This window comes from Coregonus lavaretus (assembly GCF_964263955.1).
Source record: "Coregonus lavaretus genome assembly, chromosome: 32".
Classification (NCBI taxonomy): Eukaryota; Metazoa; Chordata; class Actinopteri; order Salmoniformes; family Salmonidae; genus Coregonus; species Coregonus lavaretus.
In genome coordinates, this window is record NC_140019.1 from 9532606 (window position 1) to 9544803 (window position 12198).

Below are 12198 nucleotides of genomic sequence, written 5' to 3' on the forward strand. Positions count from 1 at the left end.
CTTTTTGATTCCAGGTAGAACCGTTTTGGGTTCCATGTAGAACCCTTTCCACAGAGGGTTCTACATGGAACCCAAAATGGTTCTACCTGGAACCAAAAATAGTTTTACCTGGAACCAAAAAGAGTTATCCTATGAGGACAGCCGAATAACCTTTTTGGAATCCATTTTTCTAAGAGTGTAGTTGTTCTTCTCACTTCTCTTTATCACCTTGACATTTTGGGATTTTCTTAAAGAGAGCAGGAACTGGTTGCTAGACAACCCCCCAAAAAAACTCAGGGACATGGTTGCCCCTGTCTGTCTGCCTCTGTCTGTCTGTCTGACCTAGTCCTTCTACTCTTTAATGTTCCACAGCGTTTCCTCATTCCCTGCATTCCAAGAATAACACAGCCAGAGATAATGTGTGGGAGGACAAGGAAAGTGACAGTGTGGGAGTGTGTGTGACTGTCTGTGTCTCCATGTGATTATGTGTGCATTTGTCTGTGTGAGGGTGTGTACTGTACATGTGTGAGAGGGAGGTCAAGTGAAAGTCTGTTAAGGTATGGTATGTCTGTGTGTGTGTGCACATCTGTGATTGTATGCATGCCTTAATGTACGCTTGTGTGTGTGTGTGTGTGTGTGTGTCAGAGCGGCGGCCTGGAAAAGAGGTGACATGGCCCCTCCAGCAGGTCAGATCACACTCTGTCCCTTCCAGCTGGTTGCCACGGCAACAGCAGCCCAATTAGGGCCAGTTGACTTCCAGGTGACCCTGACACCCCGGGCCCCAATCTAATGAGACATTTACATACACACGCACACATGGACGCACCCACACACTACACACACAAACTGCATGAAAAAAGGTGTTTCCGGGTATTTTCTAAGGTGAGTGGTAATTTGTTTGCAGATCGCTGCATGTGTAAGTAAACTTTTCATTTTATTGTATTGTGTACACCAGGGCTCTCCAACACTCGTCCTGGAGAGCTACCGTCCTGTAGGTTTTCGCTCCAACCCTAATCTAGTGCATCTGATTCTAATAATTAGCTGGTTGATAAACTGAATCAGGTTAGTTACAACTGGAGTTTGATTGAAAACTTACAGGAAGTTAGCTCTCCAGGAACAGGTTTGAAGAGCCCTGGTTGTACACCATGTGTATCTAGGGCTGGTCAATATGGCCAAAATACTATATCATATCACTGTATTTTCTCATTTTTGGCGCTATGACGGTATTTGATGTTTCTTAATTATAAAAGTTCTAATGATGCTTTATAGGTAGTGAATGGACCTAGGATGGCAACAAATGAATTCTAAGTGGTTTTAATGTGCTTTCTCCATTCTGATTATTTTACTGTTAAACCAAAAATAATAGAAGGACAAAACTGACAGTGAAGTAGTCCTATTTGTAGAACATTGCATAGGAATCAAAATCCTATTTTGTAGCCTTACTCTGTTACTCGACCAATGGTTTCCATTTGCATAGTTATTTATCATTCACACACTGTCATGTAAATATTTTTTTGTATGCCTCTATAAAAAATATAATAATAATAATAATGACATTCCTTTCAGCATTATTATTCTGGCCTATTTGACTGCAGTTCTTACTTTCGCCACTAGGTAGTCGCCTGATTTTTTGGGGGTCTTTACGGCCAAAGTTTTTTTAACTTGTTGATCTTGCAAGCAAACTTCCTCAGTTCTCCGTAGTGAAGCGCATTCTGAGTCTTTTCGGTGAGCCGGCTCATTTGGCTCCGTTCACGTAAAAAGAGCTGGATCATTTGGCTCCCAAATGGCTCTTCATTCAAAATCCTTACAAGTCTACCTAGAACCATAAAAAAATTTCACATCTCCAATGTAAAGCCCAAAAAGTAGGCTAGCATTATGTCAGATCGTGAAATGCACATTCAACTACATTTTTACCTGGCCAAATTGTTAGATGGCGATCTCCCCACTATTTATTGTTTCTGCAGTGAGGATTTACCCTCTTTAGATAATTATTTTGTAACTTAATTAGCTCAAAAAGCAGTAGTAGCTTTATGCAAATAAGGGAGCCATGTGAACAGCTCTTTTACTGATGCGATTCGGTTCCCGGCGTTCACCAAAAAGATCAGTTCAAAAAGAGCTGTTCGTTCACAAACGACCCATCCCTAGTCCTCTGCTGAAGGCAGTTCTTTCTGGCGATAAAAACTGATGATTTGAAAATATATATATATATTGAATGTAAAAAATCAAACATTAAAATGCTGCTATAGAAGGTAAAGTAAAAATCAAAACCGGTCCATTAATGAATACCGGTATACTGCCCAGCCAGTGTATTCTGTGCATATGTCCCCTGTAGCACAGTTGGAAGAGCATGGCGCTTGCAACGCCAGGGTTGTGGGTTCGTTTCCTACGGGGGGCCAGTATGAAAAATGTATGCACTCCCTAACTGTAAGTCGCTCTGGATAAGAGCGTCTGCTAAATGTAAAAATATGAAAAATAGACTTGACTTGAATTTTGTGATGTGTCTAGCTAGCTACCTAGCTAATGTTAGGCCTACTCATTTGTTTATAATGGTTGACATTTTTTCCGTCAATAAAAATGAATGTAAAGAATGCAATTCAACTCATTTGTTTTTTAGATTGTTCTGAATGTATAATGTGAAAATGAGTTTGAATGTTTGGAAAAGTAGAATTGCATAGCCTAACGTTAACGTTACTAGCTCCTTGCAGGGAAGCATATGTGTTTCACCAGTTTGTCCAGTATGGGAAACCATAGTTTGGCATGTGGATGTTTGATAGTAACAACACAGAGTAACGATATCTTTTGTAACCAGCCTAAAGATTGTTTTAGTGTTGACAACGGCAGCTGGGGTAGCAAATCAGCAATAATATTATCCTGCATTTTCCAGCTAGCATTTTCATCACCTAGTATGCATACCATGACGCCTTCCTCACGGCAAGGTTTTCTAGGATTTATATGAGGTGGGAGAGTTGGTATTGTAGGTTTGCAAGAGTTTCAATCCAGTGGGGAAGAGTGATGTACGTTCCCTGCAGTACACATCAGGAAACTTGAGACGCTGTTCATTCCCAGGTACGTTTTTGTGAATTCTCAACCCGATCACGCCGGGTTTACAGACCCCTTCAAGTTGTCCCACTGGCTACCATAAGTTGAATGCACTAATTTGTAAGTCGCTCTGGATAAGAGCGTATGCTAAATGATGTAAATGTAAATGTCTGAACACCAACCTGTTCATTTCCCAATGTTCACGCAGGGTGTGCCCGAAGCCGTGTATGTGTGACATGCCATTAATAACTTCTGAAAAGTGATCTGGAATTTCAACCCAGAAACGTGTCTTATCATATAGTGACACACACAAACACACACACACTCATTGTTCAACACACGATAACCCTGCGGTCCTGCTTTGAGACCCCACACTGAGCGCTCCTTTTAAAAACACACTACTGTCACATTCATGCCTGGACACACACACTCTTAGACACATTGCGAAAGAGTGAAGGGCCAAGCTAGATTTCATTATTGTGGACAATATGGACTGGACAGTGTGTTCATGTGCTTGCCTACGTGCGTGTGTGTGAGCGCGAGCATGTGCACATGTGTGTGAGAGAAACTTTGTGTGTCTCACCTAAAAGTAGCTAATGCAGGACTAGAGGTGGACCAGGCACAAAATCATTATTATCAGATAAAAAAATATCACTAGGTCCTGCTCCAACACTTAACACTGTTAGAAGACAGAGGGAGGGAGGAGGGAGGGAGAAAGAGGGAAGAAAGAAAGGGAGAGAAGGGGCAAGAAATTGTTAACTAGGATTGGACCAGCTACGACTTGGTATTGTATCTGTTCTCAGCCTAGCACTAAGTGCGCCCAATCACTAGCTCCAGAGCCTTGTATTAAGACAAAAGAAATGGCTCTGACTAGCTCACTAAGACAGAGCTATGTCCGCTCCAACCCTGGTCCAGCCTTAGGTGACTGAGTGTGTATCTGATAGAGCTGTATTAGTTCAGTGTTAGTTCAGAGTGTGCTCCTTACAGATGTGTTTCATTCTCACCTGACATCCACACTATTATTATCTGTTAACATGCAGGCCTTTAACACATGCATTCATTAGTATCCCCGTGGCCAGGATAGCTTTATCAGCCACACACACTCGCGAGCATGCACCCTCTTGCACGCACACACACACATGCGCACACATGCACGCACAGACACACACGGACAGGGAGGGTGAGCTGGTTATTAAAGTTCCAACGCAGCTATTTTTATCTCAATATCAAATAATTCCTGAGTAACAATGAAGTACATTACTGTGATTGTTTTCAATTAAAATAGTCAAAAAGAAACAAAAATAGCTTCTTAGCGAAGAGCAATTTCTCAAGCAAGAATTGTCTGGGAGTGGTTTGAGTGGGGAGGTGAAAAGTGAAAATTAGCTGTTATTGGCAGAGAGGTTTGGATCTCTCTTTATTATTGGCCTATTAACTAACTTACTACATGGTGATGTCACCATGAAGGCCAAAACAGACTGAAATTTCAGGCGGTCTTTCAAACAGGTTTTACACTAATAGGGAATTATCATAATTGTTTACAATTTCACAGTATTATTCCAACCTCATAGTGTGAAAGAAATATACAGTACCAGTCAAAAGTTTGGACACACCTACTGATTCAAGGGTTTTTCTTTATTTTTACTATTTTCCATATTGTAGACTAATAGTGAAGACATCAACACTATCAAATAACACATACGAAATCATGCAGTAACCAAAAAAGTGTTAAACAAATAAAAATATATTTTAGATTCTTCAAATAGCCACCCTTTCCCTTGATGACAGCTTTGCACACTCTTGGCATTCTCTCAACCAGCTTCACCTGGAATGCTTTTTCCAATAGTCTTCCCACATATGCTGAGCACTTGCTAGCTTATTTTCCTTCACTCTGCCGTCCAACTCATCCCAAACCATCTCAATTGGGTTGAGGTCGAGGGATTGTGGAGGGCAGATCATCTGATGCAGCACTCCATCACTCTCCTTCTTGGTCAAATAGCCCTTACACAGCCTGGAGGTGTGCTGGGTCATTGTCCTGTCGAAAAACAAATGATAGTCCCACTAAGCCCAAACCAGATGGGATGGCGTATCGCTACAGAATGCTGTAGTAGCCATGCTGGTTAAGTGTGCCTTGAATTCTAAATAGATCACAGACAGTGTCACCAGCAAAGCACCCCCTCACCATAACACCTCCTCCTCCATGCTTTACGGTGGGATCTACACATGTGGAGATCATCCGTTCACACACACTGCGTCTCACAAAGACACGGCGGTTGGAACCAAAAATCTCCAATTTGGACTCCAGACCAAAGGAAAAATGTCCACCGGTCTAATGTCCATTGCTCGTGTTTCTTGGCCCAAGCAGGTCTCTTCTTATTATTGGTGTCCTTTGGTAGTGGTTTATTTGCAGCAATTCGACCATGAAGGCCTGATTCACACAGTCCCCTCTGAACAGTTGATGTTGAGATGTGTCTGTTACTTGAACTCTGTGAAGCATTTATTTGGGCTGCAATTTCTGAGGCTGGTAACTCTAATGAACTTATCCTCTGCAGCAGAGGTAACTCTTGGTCTTCCATTCCTGTGGCGGTCCTCATGAGAGCCAGTTTCATCATAGCGGTTCATCATAGCACTTGAAGAAACTTTCAAAGTTCTTGACATTTTTCATTTTTACTGACCTTCATGTCTTAAAGTAATGATGGACAGTCGTTTCTCTTTGCTTATTTGAGCTGTTCTTGCCATAATATGGACTTGGTCTTTTACCAAATAGGTTTATCTTCTGTATACCCTCCCTACCTTGTCACAACACAACTGATTGGCTCAAACACATTAAGAAGGAAATAAATTCCACAAATGTACTTGTAAGAAGGCACACCTGTTAATTGAAATGCATTCCAGGTGACTACCTCATGAAGCTGGTTGAGAGAATGCCAAGAGTGTGCAAAGCTGTCATCAAGGCAAAGGGTGGCTATTTGAAGAATGTCAAATTTACATTTTACGTCATTTAGCAGACACTCTCATCCAGAGCGACTTACAGTTAGTGAGTGCATACATTATTATTATTTTTTCATACTGCCCCCCCGTGGGAATCAAACCCACAACCCTGGCATTGCAAACACCATGCTCTACCAACTGAGCTACATCCCTGCCAGCCATTCCCTCCCCTACCCTGGGCCAATTGTGCGCCGCCCCTTGGGTCTCCCGGTCACGGCCGGCTACGACAGTGCCTGGATTCGAACAAGGAACTCTAGTGGCACAGCTAGCACTGCGATGCAGTGCCTTAGACCACTGCGCCACTCAGGAGACAAAAGTGTTTAACACTTTTTTGGTTACTACTGTTATTTCATAGTTTTGATGTCTTCACTATTATTCTACAATGTAGACAATAGTAAAAATTAAGAAAAACCTTTGAATTAGTAGGTGTGTCTAAACTTTTTCCTGGTAGTGTATATAAAACACAGGAAAATCAAATGTTTGACTGCACTGGGCCTTTAACACGATCCAGCCATCTCTCTCATCACAGTTACGTCTCAGTGTAAAGGTCTCCCATCAGTTAGACAGGGAAAACGAGTGTCCTCTACAATAGCATCAATAAGCAGACACTTCTATGCAGGAGATTACCATAAAATGGATATCACCGAAAGGCTAAATATCTGCATCTTGTGAATAATGGAAATAACATCCCCCTCCCTCCATTGCTCGCTTGCTTACACTCTCACTCACTCTAGCTCTCTCCTTAGCTGTCTCTCCAGCTCTCTCTCTGGGGCGGGGAGATTGGACAGATTTTAGGGAGGAATATTGTTTGAGACTCAGGCACTAACGCTCCCTGTCCTCCTGCCCTTGACCATGTGTGTGTGTGATTATGTGAGTGTGTGTGTGATTATGTGAGTGTGTGTCCTGGGACTTGTGGACGGAGAAGGAGAAGGGATGGAGGCAGGGCGGGTGTGAGAGAGGGTGGTTCAGGGCTGCCCCATCGATTCCTCCTCTTTTCCCATGGACCACTTAAAGAAGCAGATCAATGGCCTTTTGCATTTCTCTGTCATGTTGTTGTTCTCTATTGTGTATTGTTGTGAATTGTTAGATATTACTGCACTGTTGGAGCTAGGAACACAAGCATTTCGCTACACCCGCAATCACATCTGCTAAATATGTGTATGCGACCAATAAAATGTGATTTGAATTTGATTTGATTTGACACACACACACACACACCGTAACACTCCAGTTGAACCCCACAGACAGGATTAAGTGGTTGCAGTGGGAGCTGTTTCATGTCCAGCAGACAGACCGCCCACCTCCTCTCCTCTCTGAACCCTGGCTGTCTCTGTCTCTGTCTCTCTCTCTCTCTTTCCCTTCCTCTCATTTCTTTCTCTCATTCCTTCCCTCTCAATGTACACCTTGACTTCCTGACCTTTAGTTGACCCCAGATTGACCCCTACAGGAAGAAGAGAGGCAGGAATAAGGGGCGTAGGGGCGGTTCACCTCACATCTAGCAGGGTTCTAGAGCATCCCTGCTAATGTACTGATACCAGAGAGACACACACACACTTGTCTGGCTAGCTGGCTGGCTGGCTGGCTGGCTGGCTGGCTGGTTGGCTGGCTGGCTAACTAACTAGCTCGCTAGCTGGCTGGCTCAATATAGCTTTGAGTCACTCTGGTATGCTTGCCTAGTGGGATAAGCTAGTTAGAATAGGGGTGACCGCTTCACATGGCATGGTTTTTTAGATTAATTATATATACCTCTGGAGCAACAGAAGTACTTGGGAGCACCAGAAACGAACAGGACTGGAATTGTGTATCGGGTTGTGGGTATTATCCATTGAAATTTTATAGGATCTCTATGGACAAGTGCTCACCTTCGATGGCCACTGGCATGAATCCTGGTTTAAACTGTACCAGGCAAATGGCAGACAGCATGCATGGCGCCGTGTGGAGAGCGGTTTACTGATGTCAACTTTGTGACCAGAGTGCCCCATGGTGGCGCTGGGGTTATGGTATGGGCCGGCATAAGCTACGGACAACGAACACAATTGCATTTTATCGATGGCAATTTGAATGCACAGAGATACCTTGACGAGATCCTGAGGCCCATTGCTAGCTGTGCCACAAGAGATCCTGGTTCGCATCCAGGCTCTGTCGCAGCCGGCTGCGAACGGGAGACTCACGGGCGGCGCACAATTGGCCCAGCGTCGTCCAGGGTAGGGGAGGGAATGGCCGGCATTGATATAGCTCAGTTGATAGAGCATGGCGTTTGCAACGCCAGGGTTGTGGGTTCAATTCCCACGGGGGGCCAGTATGAAAAAAAAAGAAAAAAAATATGTATTCACTAAACTGTAAGTCGCTCTGGATAAGAGCGTCTGCTAAATGACTCAAATGTAAATGTAAAAAAAATTATAATGCACGGCCCCATGTCGCAAGGATCTGTAAACAATTCCTGGAAGCTGAAAATGTCCCAGTTCTTCCATGGCCTGCATACTCACCAGACATGTCACCAATTGAGCATGTTTGGGATGCTCTGGATCGACGTGTACGACCGCGTGTTCCAGTTCCCGCCTATATCAAGCAACTTCCCACAGCCATTGAAGAGGAGAGGGACAACATTCCAACTCTATGCGAAGGAGATGTGTCGCTCTGCATGAGGCAAATGGTGGTCACACCAGATACTGACTGGTTTTCTGATCTACGCCGCTACATATCTGTATTCCCAGTCATGTGAAATCCATAGATTAGGGCCTAATTAAGTTATTTCAATTGACTGATTTCCTTATATGAACTGTAACTCAGTAAAATCTTTGAAATTGTTGCAGGTTGCATTTCTATTTTTGTTCAGTGTATTATAGATGACGCCTGTACCATGTTTGACCATAATTGTTTTTAGTGTCTCCAAACTTAATTTGAGTGGTCCACAATGTGGTTGTAAAAAAATCTGTATTTTGAATTATTGTATCATTGTGAAGTGATAATTAAATGACATTTTCTAACTCTAACTCTACTATTGTAAGGCAACCAGCTGCAATAGGATTGTGAGTTTGCTCAGCAAAAATATTGTTGAGCAACCTCACAACGAAAAACGTTTGTGTGAAAACGTTGTTGAGCAAACTCACAATCCTACTGCAGCTGGTTGCCTTACAATCAGGGGTGCAACTTTCACTGGGGACGAGGGGGACATGTCCCCCCCACATTCTGAAATTGCATTTATGTCCCCCCCCCAGTTTTATCATCGGAATGTGATACAAAACGAGGCAACGTGTGCTTTAGGACCATGCCGACGCCTCCGAGTGGTCGGGTAGGCTGTTTGGAGTGTTTATCCCCCCCACTTCTAAAACCAAAGTTTTACAATGCTTTCTTTTTTTTACAGTGTGGTATAGTGTACCCTCAGGCTTCCCTGGTAGAGGAAGAGAACATAGAATACACACAGGTGTGTGAGTTAGCCTCAAGTCACGTGGAGAAAAGTATACAGTGCCTTCAGTAAGTATTCACACCCCTCAACATTTTGTTGAGTTATAAATCTACACAAAATACTCTGTAATGTCAAAGTGGAAGATTATTGTAAATAAATAAAAAATAAAATAAATAGCCATATAACTTGATTAAATAAGTACTCCAGTATAGATTTGGCCTTGTGTTTTAGGTTATTGTCCTGCTGAAAGGTTAATTCATCTCCCAGTGTCTGTTGGAAAGAAGACCAGGTTTTCCTCTAGGATGTTGCCTGTGCTTAGCTGTATTCCATGTATTTTTTATCCTAAAAACCTCCCTAGTCCTTGCAGATGACAAGCATACAAATAACATAATGCAGCCACCACCATGCTTGAAAATATGAAGAGTGGTACTCAGTGATGTATACTTCAAATAACGCTTTATATTCAGGACAAAATGTAAAGTTATTTGCCACATTTATTGCAGTATTATTGTTTTGGAAAATTGATATGCTCTACAGGCTTCCGTCTTTTCACTCTGTCAATTAGGTTAGTAGGCAACAACACATCGGTCAAGCTGACCCGCAACACGGGAGCCCCTCAGGGGTGCGTGTTTAGTCCCCTCCTGTACTCTCTGTTCACTCACGACTCCAACACCATCATTACGTTTTGCAAACGGCACGACGGTAGGCCTGATGACCAGCAATGATGAGACAGCCTACAGGGAGGAGGTCAGAGACCTGACAGACTTTTGCCAGGACAACAACCTCTCCCTCCACGTCAGCAAGACAAAGGAGCTGATCGTGGACTACAGGAAATGGAGGGCCGAGCACGCCCCCATCCACATCGACGGGACGTGGAGTAGATCAAGAGCTTCAAGTTCCTCCGTGTTCACATCACTAAAGAATTATCATGGTACACACACATCAACACAGTCGTAAAGAGGGCACGACAACACCTCTCCCCCTTCAGGAGGCTGAAAAGATTCAGCATGGGCCCTCAGATCCTCAAAAAGTTAACCAGCTGCACCACTGAGAGCATCTTGACTGGCTGCATCACTGCTTGGTATGGCAACCGCTTAGCTACAGAGGGTAGTGCGTATGGCCCAGTACGTCACTGGGGCCAAGCTCCCTACCATCCAGGACCTCTATACCAGGTGGTGTCAGAGGAAGGCCCTAAAAATTGTCAAAGACTCCAGCTACTCATGTCATAGACTGTTGTCTCTGCTACCGCACGGCAAGCGGTACCGATGCACCAAGTCTGGAACCAACAGCACCCTGAACAGCTTCTACCCCAAGCCATACGACTGCTAAATAGTTAGTCCGGATAGCTATTGGTTAAATATTTAACTATCTGCATTGACCCTTTTTGCACTCTTTTAACTCATCACATATGCTGCTGTTACTGTTTAGTATCTATCCTGTTGCCAAGTCACTTTATCCCTACCTGTATGTACATATCTACCTCAATTACCTCATACCTCTGCACATCAACTAGGTACTAGTACCCCATTAGCGTTACTCATTGTGCATTTATTTCTTATTTTTCTATTATTTCTCTTTTTTTCTCTCTGCATTGTTGGGAAGGGCCCGTAAGTAAGCATTTCAATGTTAGTCTACACCTGTTGTTTACGAAGCATGTGACAAATAACTTTTGATTTGATTGAATGATTTGATGTTTCATTGTATGTCGGAGAACAAGGCTTTGAATTACTGTGCCAGAGAAAAATCTGAGCTCCTCTTTGCTTCACTTCATTTGATGAATAGAGAAACCTCAGAGAGACCTAATTGTAAAAAAGTAAAGCTCCAAGTCCAGAGTACACTTTTTAGACGGAAATGTGTTCTTAATTTTAAGACTGTATGTCCATCTCTCTCCAGAGAGAGAACAAGACGATCCTAAAGTGAGCAAAGTAGGCTTGGGCGGTATCCAGATTGTCATACCTTCATAGCGACCTTGTTCTATACCGGGATATTCAGTAATACCGGCACTGACCACAAGGGCCGCTGTTTTCAAACCCCACTGATACTCTGTAATCTGAAGATTAGCAATGCTAACAAGTACATGTAAAGTCCGATAGAGAATGCTATTTAAAAGCTAACGAGAACATTGTGAACATTTTGTACAGTTTCTGACCTAAACTATACAAGTATACAAATAACTCAAAAATGCTACACACAGTTTGCTGCACGCACAAAACAAATATTAGCCAACAAGGCTCTTGACCCAGGAGGGGATTCTCTGCTGTTACCAAGCGAATGCTATATTTTGGAAGAAACTAACCACTTAGCTAGATAGCTAACTAGCTACTAAATTTGAAACCAAATGCACAACTGCAGAGCATTTAGCATATTTTAGACAGTTAACTTAATAGTATCATATATTTAGCTGGCAAACATTTAGTTGTGAATTCCATACTGTAATTAGATCACCTGGCACATGCTGCACAACAGTGAGTCACTCACAAGTCTCTCGTCATTGTGTGCTTGTAAACAAACATCACGTGACACGTGACTGAGGGCTATGCTTCATAATAATGTGACAGGTGAAATGAAGAACGCAATATTCTTGATCTCCTAACGTATTGCACAATTGACTGCAAGCATTTACTTAAAAAGTTGCTACAAATATAAAAATTTATAAAAATAACTTACAAAAAATTGTTTCTACGGTATTGACGGTTTTGAAAAGCCATCCTGTGGCTTTTTCCAAATACCCCGGTATACGGTATATACGGTAAACCGCCCAAGCCTAGAGCAAAGTAAACTTTCAA

General features: G+C 42.8%; 1 protein-coding gene across 1 annotated transcript in view; it reads right to left on the bottom strand.

Annotated features, from left to right (window-relative positions):
- LOC311107670 (A disintegrin and metalloproteinase with thrombospondin motifs 2-like) overlaps positions 1-12198 on the bottom strand; it is a gene marked incomplete at its 5' end in the record, with an annotated part of 114770 nt that overhangs the window by 22908 nt on the left and 79664 nt on the right. The window lies entirely within an intron of this gene.